The sequence below is a fragment of the Schistocerca americana genome, chromosome X (assembly GCF_021461395.2).
Source record: "Schistocerca americana isolate TAMUIC-IGC-003095 chromosome X, iqSchAmer2.1, whole genome shotgun sequence".
Taxonomy (NCBI): Eukaryota; Metazoa; Arthropoda; class Insecta; order Orthoptera; family Acrididae; genus Schistocerca; species Schistocerca americana.
In genome coordinates this window covers 747,668,742-747,681,466 of record NC_060130.1, presented here as the reverse complement: position 1 = coordinate 747,681,466, position 12,725 = coordinate 747,668,742, and the positions used below count along the sequence as shown (strand labels likewise).

General features: G+C 39.6%; 1 protein-coding gene across 1 annotated transcript in view; it reads left to right on the top strand.

The window, feature by feature from the left end:
- Nucleotides 1-12,725, top strand: part of LOC124556498 (26S proteasome non-ATPase regulatory subunit 5-like) — a 197,060-nt gene that overhangs the window by 183,349 nt on the left and 986 nt on the right. The gene's annotated exons all lie outside the window — the stretch shown is intronic.

Here is a 12,725-nt window from a genome sequence, read left to right as displayed (position 1 = left end):
AAGTTAATACCTTCTGCACAATCACCTTCCTATAGTGTGTTTTGAAGGCATGGATGATACCCAAATCCAAAGGTTGTAATTTGCTTGTGCAGTTTGGTGGCTGAAGCTCTAATTACACATTATGTAGGCTTATATTTCTGGGATGCGCAGGGCAACAATCTGTTAAGAGGAGAATTTTTCTGTTGTGAGTACCCATTCTTGCATCAAGACAATGTAATTCTCTCTCGAATAATTCTGATGTCATCAACACTTTTTTGTTGGCACTTTAGTTTGTTGGCAGTGTTTTTTAGATTTGCCAGTGCCTAACATTACTGTCAGGCAAACTTTGCTGTGTTTACCTCCATGGCAGTTTTTGCTTTTAGAGGCAAGCATTTTATTTGGCAATACACTGTAAAAGAGACCTGTTTTGTCAATATTGAAGATATCCTTCAGTTTATACTGTTTCAAAAATTCTTGTAACCAGCCACTCTGCCATTCTGTAACAGATTTTTTGTCCACACTGTTTTCTTTGCCACATACAGTTTTATACACTACAGTGTACCACTTCTTGAATCTATCTATCCACCCATTTGATGCTGTGAAGTCCTCCATCCCAAGTACATTGGCAACTTTCAGTGTCTTTTCACACATCATCACACTGTTTCTTGGAATATTCGATGCACGAGCTGCCTGAAATCAGTTCTTCATAATTTCTTCCAACTCTGCGTATTTCAAATAGCTGGCATATTTCATTTTTTTGGAATTTGGCCCACTGTTACTTACACTTTCCAAAATAGTCTCCCTGTTTTTCTTGATAGTGTTCAATGTTAGATACCGGTATTCCTAAACTCTGTGCTAATGCAACACGTTCCACGGTGAGCATAAACTCTTTCCAGAATTTTGACTTTTTCTTCCATACAAAGGATTTTCCTGTCTCTTTTGGCAGAACCGGCATTTTCCATCCTAAACTGCGACAGAAAACAACAATGTGAATGAAACAACTAACCACAGACTTAGATCACCTCACACAAGGCCACGAACACACTATGCGGTACACACAAACAAAGTAACACACACAAACTCTTCGCACAGCACTTGTTGAGAGTAGCTGTATCGACTGAAATCGACTCGCTTTGGTTGTAGGAACAGGCTTTGTTGCATTGCCAACCTTAGATAGCAAACAACACTGTACTTTATTTATTTATTCCATGTGATCTGGTGGTACACAGTGTGTTGCAGATGTCAGAAAATATCATTTAACATTGTTAACATATATTAACATAGGCCTATAGTATCCTAATGTATTATATTGCTCAATGTTTTCAATTTAACACAAACAGCAAGATTACTGTTCTAAGTATTCATTTACAGAGTAAAAACAGTGACACAACAAATATGACTTCACGGCTTTGCTAAATTTAATGTTGTCTTCGATGGACTTAATACTAGTGGGAAGATTGTTGAACAGTTGGAGGCCTATGTGGAAAACTCCCTTTTTACACAGTTGAGTGTTTGTACATATAACATGCAGGTTTGCGTTTTTCCTGGTGTTGTGTTCATGTATTTCATTATTTTTTACGACTCTGGGGTCAGTTGGCACTATGTGGTTTCTGAAAAATTTTAGAGTCTCAAGATTGTAGAGGCAAGGCAATGTAAGGATTTCCAACTTTCTGAAGATGGGTTTGCAGGAGTCTCTGGGTTTGCTCCCAGTAATAATCCTCATTGCTCTCTTCTGGATTCTGAATGTGCTGAGAGCAGTTGGAGAATTTCCCCAGAATATTACACCATATTTTAGATGGGCTTGTATGTAAGCGTAGCATGCACTGGTTAATGTTTTGAGGCTAGCACATGTTTTCAATACACTCAATGCGTAACAGCCAGTACAAATCCTGGCATTTACCTTTCCTGTATGTGTATTCCATTTCAGGTTATCTTGAACCCACAGACCCAGGAATTTGAAAACAGTGTCGGTATCTATTGACTGGTTATTTATAGTGACAAATGGCTGAGAGGAATTTGTATTTTGTGTTATGTGAAAGTAAATGGAAGCTGTCTTTTTGGTGTTGATAGTTAATCTGTTGATTTTTGCCCAGCTGCTGAGTTGTTCAGTGGCCAAGTTCATAGCTTTTTGCACAGCCTCTGTATTCTCCCCTTTGAGGAGTACACTTGTGTCATCAGCAAATATTATTGTTTTGTGTGCATCAACATTCAGGCTCAAATCATTAAAATACAGGAGGAAAAGTAGGGGTCCCAATACTGAGCCCTGTGGAACACCTTGCTTTACGGTTTTATTACTTGATAGTATTTCGGTTATTGAGTTGCTTTGTCTGTTAGTATATTTCATGCTGACTTTCTGCATCCGATTGGTTAGGAATGTAGCAATCCAGTTGTTTGCAATTCCTCTGATACCGTAGTGTTCTAATTTTTCCAGTAATATTTTGTGGTCAAAAGTGTCAAAAGCCTTTGACAGATCCAGAAATATGCCTGTTATGGGTTGTTTTCTATCTAACAGTTCTAAAAGCGTATTTATGCAATCATATACTGCAGTTTCAGTAGATTTGTTGCTTCTGAACCCATGTCGAGCTAAACTTAGTAAATATTTTTTTCAATGAAGTCCATCATTTTTTTGTACATTATTTTTTCAAAAACTTTAGAAAAGCAGGACGAGATTGAGATAGGCCTGTAGTTATTCATATCTTTATTATCACCTTTTTTGAAGACAGGAATTACTTTAGAAAGTTTCAGAGCTTCAGGGAAGATACCTGCTTGGAAAGAACAGTCACAGAAGTGAGTTAATGGTTCAGCAATTGTGTGTTCACAATTTTTGATTACAGCTGCTGGGATACCATCAATTGCAGCTGAATATGAATTTTTTAACTCTCTGAGGGCTTTTGCAATACATTTTCAGTGACTTTGGTAATGAAAATTGACTGCACATGTGTTATATTTTTGGTTTGCTGGTTGATAATTTGTGTTAGGATTATTTTTGACCAGTTTTTCAGCTATGCTAGTAAATAAATTGTTGAAAGAGTTCACCACAACTTCGGGATTAGATATAGATTCATTGTTGAGTTTGATTTCTATGTTCGTGTGTGAAGCTTTCATTACTCATCATTCTGCATCCTTTTTGCTTGTCTGATCACTCTTCTTAGGATACATGTGTAGTTTTTATAGTATTCTGTTAGTTGGGGGGAGTCACTACTTTGTTTACATAACATGTGGAGTATTCTTTTATGTTTGCAAGAGATTTTTATAGCTGGTGTAACCCAACTCTTGTTTCTATTATTATTATTATTATTATTATTATTATTATTATTATTATTATTTATTCTTACTGGTTTTTGCAGAAAGGCCTCTTCAAAGTGGTGGATCATTTTGTTAAGAAATATGTTGAGTACAATGTGTATACAGACCATAAAGGAAATTACCATATATTAGCAAGTTACAAATACTGTAAAATGGATATCCTCCGTATGGGATCATCATCACAGGGTAAAGTTAATGCCGAAACGATGCGGATACAATAAATTAAGGGTAGTACTTATTGTAGCACACAGTACTGACAGATAAAGTTGGTATCGACTCGAAACAAATGAATGTTCCTCAGAAGTTCTTCCGTCTTCTATTGAAGCAGTTACTCCTATCAGCCACCACGCCGAGTTGTGGTTGGCAGCGGCAGGATACAAATTACATTTTTTTCTGACTTAAGATTTGCTGATTGGAGCACCCTGGTGTCAAGAAAGTTAAACGTAAAATGTATGTAAACACTACTTGAAGGCAAATGCTGTGCCTCCATCATTTTATGTCAATCGCACCAGTTTCTTTCCTTGTCGAAAATTGTTTCATAAAACATAAATCATGGGAAAATTACTGATATGTTAACGTAAAAACGGGTGCGAATTAACATTGTGAACATATGAAATTTGAAGAAAGCGATAAAAAAATACCATAAATGGCAGGAAACTTTAATTCCGGAAATGAAAAAGCAGGGTTATACTGTACTGTATTGCCATGGGCATGGCCAAACATTATTACCCCCTTTTGCCACTCCCTCACGTCCTTCCATTTACCCATGTTTACATACAATGTCCCCTTGAAATATAAGTATCTTACTGAACAGTACTGCACTATGCTCACAGAGAAGCAGTGCATGCATGGTAGAGCACATGGATCAGTCCAGTAAGCTTACATTATGATACACAAGTTGTCGTGTGTACATGTTATAGCTGTCAAATGCTAAACAGCCACACTTATTGGCCATAGTAAACACTCAGTGCCTGAATACGTGTCTGGCAAGCTCGTGGTGTATAATAATGTGTCTTTTTTAAAAATACTTACAAGCTTTAGAGCACCAAGCGTACAAGATTTCCACGTGGGGATTACTGCACAAAATGATGATTACGTACTACTCATTTATTTTCTAAGAAATGTAACACATTGTAATGTAAATGAAGCTGAGCAATTGTAATCTGTCTTTCTCTTTTGGAATGTTACCATTTGATTTGCATACTGCAAGCAAAACTGGATTTTATTGGTAGAAAGAAACCAAACATATATAAAATTTCTTGTCTAAAATGAAGGATTGCTGACACTGACTTCAGTATGTGCCATATAGGCTGAGATAAAAGAAAGGCCCCACATTGTTTTCATCTGTCTGTCTGTCTGTCTGTCTGTCTGGTGCCTCCTGTGTACTCGTGTTCAATTATTATATGTAGCTTTCCGTGGAGAGTTTGAAGGATGTGAATCTCTCTCTCATTGCCGCCATATTAACAATTAATTTTTTTTTGACAGTATATTGTGTACACCCAACCAGCAAATCATATTTCAGTCATGTCGTGTTATTTACCAACTGTACTGAAACATATGCACAGTCTTTTATGTGGGCATGACATAGTGTTTACTTGAATGATTGCCACTTCAAAACTGTGGACAGAAGTGAAGTTGACCACCCAGTGGTTCCAGACACCATATGACATACCACAAAATGGTCAACTTCAATTATTGCTGCCATCTGGATTCCTCGTACATCACCAGTTTCTCTGGATACTTGGATGGGAATTGTCCTTACAACACATCCTTTGATCCTGCATGCCTCTTGACCTCAGTTTTCACTAGCCCATGTCCCACACTCACACGCCCACACCAACCCTTGTCCTTGTGCTTCCCACTTACTCCATTAATCTACCAATGCATTGTTCTATCTGTTGTTGTCTCCTCCTCCTCCTCCTCCTCCTCCTCTTCCTCCACCCACCCCCCTTTGCAAGCTACATGCAACTCCCCTGTACCAGGACAGGCTCACTGACACCACATTTCTGTCCCACTTGCGTGCTGCTCTTCCTCCCAGCTTTCAGCCTCTCCTCCATCCCCCTTCTCTTCTGGTATCTGTCAGTTTTTCCCCCTTCTTGGCCTGTGTGGTTGCAAAGTAATCATCCTTGAGATTGAGAGTATATCATTGTGATGTGAACTCATTCAAAGAGTATACATCTTCAAATACCTATCTTGTGATGATTTGATAAATCCATATGAACTTTTCAGTTTTTTGTTTCTCATTTTTGCAGTTTTTATCATCAAGAAAAAAATAGAAATCTTCTATGTAGTGGTGTAACTGAGAATACATCAGGCTCCCCTATACCCCACTCGGAGATGAGAAGTTCTGCATGTAGCACAAAACCCTAAACAGCATTCTTCTCAGCATATCTTGTGCATCTCTGGACATGTCACACTGTCCACATAGTTTCATAATGTATGTATTAGTGTATACAATACTGCCATCCATTGATTTATCATCAGAATAAAGGGAAAACAGTTTTGCCAGAGTATTTACTGCTATATCTAGCCCTGAAGCTCCTAGTTTGTCTTCTTTTCTAACTGATTGGTTTTGTTTGTCATTTAGTCTGCTCATCCATTTTCGAGTTACCTGCCTCTGTGGCCGGGATCACTAACACACACTTGTGTGGTGGCACTAGACTCGGGGGTAAGCCAGTGTGAATCCCCAACTAGGGGAGAAGAGGTGGTGGCGTGAAGTTCCTGATCACCATACTTCGCACCAATGGCCTGGTTTAAATACAAAACCTCTCTGCAGTGTCTCATGAAGTGAAGGGGGACACTGTTGATGCTGATCCGTCCATTGGATGGGGATGTTAAGCTTGGTGGCCTCTTTGGTACTATTTGAGAGGAGTGGGCTGTGTGCTGGCACTGGGTTTCATCCTCTCTTTTCTCTCATCATTGTCATACAACACTAACATTGCACTGCATTACCCCTCCCTCCCCCCCCCCCCCCCCCCCCCCCCACACACACACATAGTTTTACAAATATTGTGCTGAAGCATTTGGTAAATAAATAGACAAAAATCCTTATTCGAGTAACAATTATTTAGCAGATGCATTCAAAGTCCCATTAGCTGAATAGCCAATCCACTCAGAATGTATATCATGTTCACTTGTTTCAACAGTGTCATCTCGATCTATTCTAATTTGCCTTATAAATGGAATATCAGTTCGTAGTGGTCCTATCCTCATGTTGTTCTTGGCTGTGGGAAAGAGTAAGCCTTATGTGCATACAGTGAAAACATACAAAACAAATAACTGATCATATTAGTGGTAAAGGCAAGTTTACTTAAAGGCTGAAATAGGTAGAAGACAAAAACAGTTATCACACAGATGTGGTCATGCCGTAGAGGTGTTAACTGGAGTTCACATTGACCCAGTGGCAGCAGCTAACCCTTAAATTATCAAAAATATTCCTTGCAGCATAAAATTGTAAGAAAATATGATGGGAAGTCAAAAGGAAGGGAAGGAAAGTGGTATAATATGAGATTGGGAATACACTGCTGAACTTATAGACAGTAGATAATGCTCAAAATTTTTATGCTTAGGCTGAAGTATTAGCTAAAAACAGCAGCTGAATAGTATCAGTGGAAAGACAGTTGCTTTGAAAAAAGCCATTGCCCTTCCGCTAAGATATATAGCAGGGCTTCACAACATACGTGCTCGCGGAGCAAGCTGTGAGCAGCAAGGCGCGAGCACGCTACCCCCACTACCAGACCAGAGCGGGGAGAGTCACGTGGGGCACACAACAGCTGCTGCCAGTCAATGTAAATCCGCAGCCACCTGCAGGGATATCACTCACGAATTATTACTGCGACAAATGAAACAAATAAAGGAGAATGTACACGTGCCACATAATTTTATTAGCTTAGTGTATGCCTCTACATTCGTATTAATTTGTGAACTGTTACACAATAAAAGGTGTCACTGAAGTATGGGATTCTCGGTTATCTTGTACTTTTTGCCCTTTACAATTGCGTCTATGTTTGGTGTAATTGTTCTTGTGCATTGTAGGCGCAGCATGCAGTTTAAATTTCGATCAGACAGTGCGTTTCTCAGGCGCGTCTTGTTACATTTCATTGCAGAGAACAGTTGTTCACAAACGTACGTGGAACCAAACATTCATATTATTGTAGCCGCCAGTTTGTGCAAACGAGGAAATCTATCCTGAGGGAAGTGTCTGTAGAATTCCAAAATGTTTTTCTTGTTCTGAAAATTGTATTCTCTGTCACACTGCAAGTCAATAATTTCTAGTTACAGCTCAGGACGAATCTCTTCAATATTCGCTGAATGTAGAGAGGAGAACAGATCAAAATCACTGTCTAGTTCTGTCAGATCTTGAAAGCGTTGATCAAATTCTTCCTTAAGGGCAACTAAACTATGTGAATAACATTCACAGTCTTTGTGAACATCTTGCATGGATGATAATTTAAGAAAATGAGCTACATTTCCTGTTTCCAGCTGACTCGCCCAAAGTGTCAGTTTCATTTTAAACGCTCATATTCGATCTATGAAATGAGTAATTAGCAGATCTTTACCTTGTAGTGAAATGTTCAAAGCATTCAGATGGCTAGTTAAATCTGCTAAGAACGCGAGATCACATTTCCATGAAGGCTCTTTCAATTCAGGAACACACATGTTATTTACCCCATGAACGTATTTATCTCATCTAATAGGCAAAAAAATCGATTTAATAATTCGCCACGACTAAGCCAGCGGACCTCGCTGTAATAAGGCAGGCTACCATTCTGGCTTTCTACATCCTCAAGAAAGCTTTTAAATTGCCTGTGTTGTAGCCCATGTTTCCTTATATAATTGGTTGTATGAACAACAACACTCATCACATTTTTTAGAGTGATACTCTTTGCACATAAGTTTTCCTGGTGGATCACACAGTGAACGCCCCTTATTTCATTCGGCACGGTCAGTTTTTGCATTTTCTTCTTCAACAGCGCAACAAAATATGGTTTTTTCCCTGTCATCGCTGGTGCACCGTCTGTAGACACTGAAACTAAAGAATTCCACGACAATCCTATATTTTCAACACTTTCTTCAACACTACTTAAAATATCATCTCCGGTTGTAGTGTTCTTCATGGCTACTACATCGAGGAGCTCGTCCCTCACCTGAAGATCTCTATTAACACCTCTAATAAATATGGCAAGCTGAGCTGTTCCAGTGATATCAACACTTTCGTCCAGAGCTAGAGGATATGCCATAAAATCTTTACAGATATTTGCAAGCTGGCTCTGGACGTCGTCTGCCATGTCCTGTATGCAACGCATAATGGTCATGTTAGATAATGGCACAATCCGAAACTGTTCAACTTGAGATGGACACAAATGTTCCGCTGCAACTACCAAACATTCTTTTATTACATCGCCATCAGTGAAGGAGCGCAGGGATTTCGCTAAAAGCAAAGCAATTTTGTAACTCACTCTGAGAGCTGCCTCAGTTGATTTTTCTTCGTCGTCCAGATCTTCTGCGGATAGCTTCCTTTTAAGTTTAATAACTTCCTGTGCATGATCTGGTCCATCACATTTTCCACTTCCGTAGTCTTTCGCATGGTACGACATATAATGTCGCTGCAAATTAAATTTCCTAAAAGAATTAAGCGTTTTGTGACATACTAAACATTTTGCAACACCATCTTTTTCTGTAAACAGATACAATTCCTCCCAATGGGGGTTGAACTGCAAAAGCATGGTTGGGATTACACAACGGTGACTTGACATGATTCTTAACCAGTGAAGTGACTCTTAGAGCTGATCGTAGTACTTTAAACGTTACACAGTCGGCGCGAATTCAATAGGCATGCTGCGGCCCTATTCAAACGTGCGCACGCATTTCCCCTCCCTCCCTACTCTGCGACCTTGCACCTGCTTGTGAGCACATGCCTGAGCAGGCGCGAGTACTCGCGCTCAAAACCGGCCAGTTGTTAAGCCTTGATATATAGCAATAAAGAACTCGGGAAGTAATTCTCACAGTTATCTGCAAGAGTATAGCACTAGTTGTAAATGGTTGTTAGTGTACATTTCTGAAGTGGCCTAAAGTAGCTGCCACTCACAATTAACATATAATTTGACACATTCTAAGCCCCTGCAGACTCATCTTCATGACAGAATTTGTAGAACATGCTGTGTGAATGAATAAATGATATACAATAAAATCCATGAAAATTGCAGCACGCACCAAGAATAGTCTGTGTGAACCAAAACTTGGGGTGTGTACAGAAAAATGTACTAGTAATAAATAATTAACATCGTGAAAAGGTGGTAGACACGTAGGCCTAGCAGTGTCCTCTCTTTTGATTCTAGAAAGGTCAGTATTATGTGCCAGGCCTAATCTCCAAAAAGCAATCACACCAAGTGGAAACATGAAAGCAAATGCCAGTATCCTTGTTAACATCAGTAGGCATAATACAGCATGTAAGTTTGAGGGGCAGAGTGGTCAATCTCTGCAAAGTAGGTTTGTCATATGACAATACCCAAGGTCATACAGGGTATGTTGTTACTGTGACAACACGAACCAATGGATAGAAGAGGGTAAAATGCAGTAAAAATGGGTACTGGATCATGTAATGTGACCAGAGCAACTGGTTCCTGTTGGCCAGCGTACAGAAGTGGTGTGATTTTACACATTTTCCTTTTTTGTAGAATGTTATCAGTCAGAGCTATAGTCATTACTAAAAATGGTAAATTTGATTGTCTTTAATTCAATTTGAAAGGCAGATTTTGATAACGAAATTGATATGATACCATGCACCATGTACAGGAAAATGCATGTTTTTGGATGCTGTTATCTTGCAGGGATTGTGGTATTGGTGATTGTGGTTTTTCTGTAAATACAGGAGAGAAAGATTATTTAAAGCCTTGTCATAAATTTGATAAGTGCAGTCTCATTATGTTGGTGTGGTAACCAATAATAATAATAATAATAATAATAATAAATTAACAGTTTCATGTTTTACTAAAAGAATTCAATGCAAATCAAAAGTGCTAGGCTGATTAATTCACTGTCATTTGCCAAGTTATTTTAAAACTTATAGTTTCATGCTGTCAAATTTTTTAATACCAGCTTAGACACACAAATAAGATCTGTTAACACTATAGGAAAGTTCTGAATATAACAGTTAACTACACATATGAATAGTTCAATATTTTTAATTGGCCATTTATCCCTAGTCATTTCTGAATATGCTCATTACTTTGGGGGGGGATTACTATGCTGGTATAAGTGACTCTTACATATTGAGAGCATCTGAACAACAACTATTACATCATTATGAAGGTTCTAGTGAAAGAGGTACTCCATGTGCCATACTTCAGCATGAACATGCAAATTTATGTGGCAAGCAATGTACAAACCTTCTTTGAAAAAACGTTGTTACCACTCTTTCCCTGTTCTGCCTGTTTGACCACTGAACCACGTGATGCAGTTATAAGACATTTGCTTCATATACATGATGAGAGCAGTTTAAATAGCTCTTCAGCCATTCAGATTTAGGTTTTCCACAATTTCCCTACATCACTACAGGTGAATGCCAGGATGGTTTCTTTGAAAGGGCACAGGTGATTTTCTGTGTAAGTCCAAGCTTGTCATTCAAGTATAATGATTTCATCATTGATGGGATGTTACACCCTAATCTTCCTTTTGCATGTTAGATGGACATGTTGCCCATCAACTGTGGGATATGATTGATGGGCAACTTGGGTGTCATATTCCTCCTCCAATGCTTTGTCTTGTCATCTTGCATACAAACTATGTTATGAAAGGCTCACCAGTGAAATACTCTGGCCTACTTTGATTCCATGCAGAGATGCTTCAAAACTCTGAAAACTCTGATTGCAGGTGATGGGCTTCACACCATACTTAAACTGTCTGGTCACATTAATGGGACCATCTGTCAAAAGCCTGAATAACCCCCCTTTGCGGTGCAGACTATGCAAGATGTACAGGGAGAGTGTCAGTGAGGTTCTGGAACTTACTAACAGCGATGCGGTGCCATGCCAACTACAGTGTTTGGACAGCTGTTCTAGGTTTCTCAGTTGAGGATCCATGGCGTGAACAGCCCAACTCAGATGGTGCTACAGATTCTTGATTGGGTTTAAATCCAGAGAGTTTAATGGCCAGGGGAGTACAGTAATCACATCATGGTGGTTTTAAAACCATGCTCATAAACTGTGAGTTATGTGACATGTTGCATTGTCCTGCTGGCAGATGCCATCATGGTGAGGAAAAACAATCTGCACATGGGAGTGGACAGGGTCTCCAAGGATAGATGCATACATGTGGTTATCCATTGTGCCTTCCACAATGATGAGATCACCCAGAGAATGACACAAACACATTGCCCAAACCATAACATTCTGACTGTAGTTGCAGGGTGTTTACTTTCAGATGTTTATGCCATACACACTAACAGACATGAGTCTGATGGAGCATAAAACACAATTCATCTGAAAAGGCCACCTGTCGCCACTCAGTGGATGTCCATTTACTGTATGGGCAATCAAATTCTGGCCGTCACCACTCATGAACTGCAGTCAACATTGATGCGTGAACCAGGTACCTGTTGCAGAGGCTCATATGCAGCAACATTCACTGCATGGTCATTAAGGAGACACTTTTGGTAGCCCCTTGGTTCATCTGGACAGTCTGTGGTATAGTGGCAAGCATTGCTGCCTCTGGATCACGGGGTTCTGGGTTCGATTCCAGGCCGGTTTGGGGATTTTCTATGCCCGGGGACTGGGTGTTTGTGATGTCCTCACCATATCATCATCATCATTCATGTCTGACTAGATTGGATTGGGTAAAAAAATTTGACTGTGTAAAAATTTGGACTTTGTATGGATGCTGATGACTGCGCAGTTGAGCACCCCACAAACCAAACACCACCACCACCACCACCAGCACCACCACCATCATCTGCACATTTCTGTATAGTCATCACTCACCTGTGTCGTCTGTAGCCCGTAGTATACCACAATTGCCGCAGCATCTGTTTTGGATAGCACCATTTTTCCTTGCACGACACACACACACACACACACACACACACACACACACACACACACTGTTCACAAATTTTGCCTTTTGGAAATGCTTCCACCCTTGGCCCAAAAGCCAATTATCATGCCCTTTCGGCACATTACAACAATGACTAAACTCGTTTCCCACGCCTCTGACACCCTCCATATACCAGCTACTACTAGTGCCGCCACTTGCTGTCTGCAAGTGGTTATTGCACATCAAACATAGGCAGAGGCCACATTAATATGACTGGTTTCTGTAATTCTCTGCTAGAGAGCATGTTCTGTAAACCTAAATATTTGTGTATTGTCATGTTATATAATCATAGCTAAAAAGTTCATTTTGATTGCCTTTATCCTTCTTGCCATCTTGGTGTTGATATATCA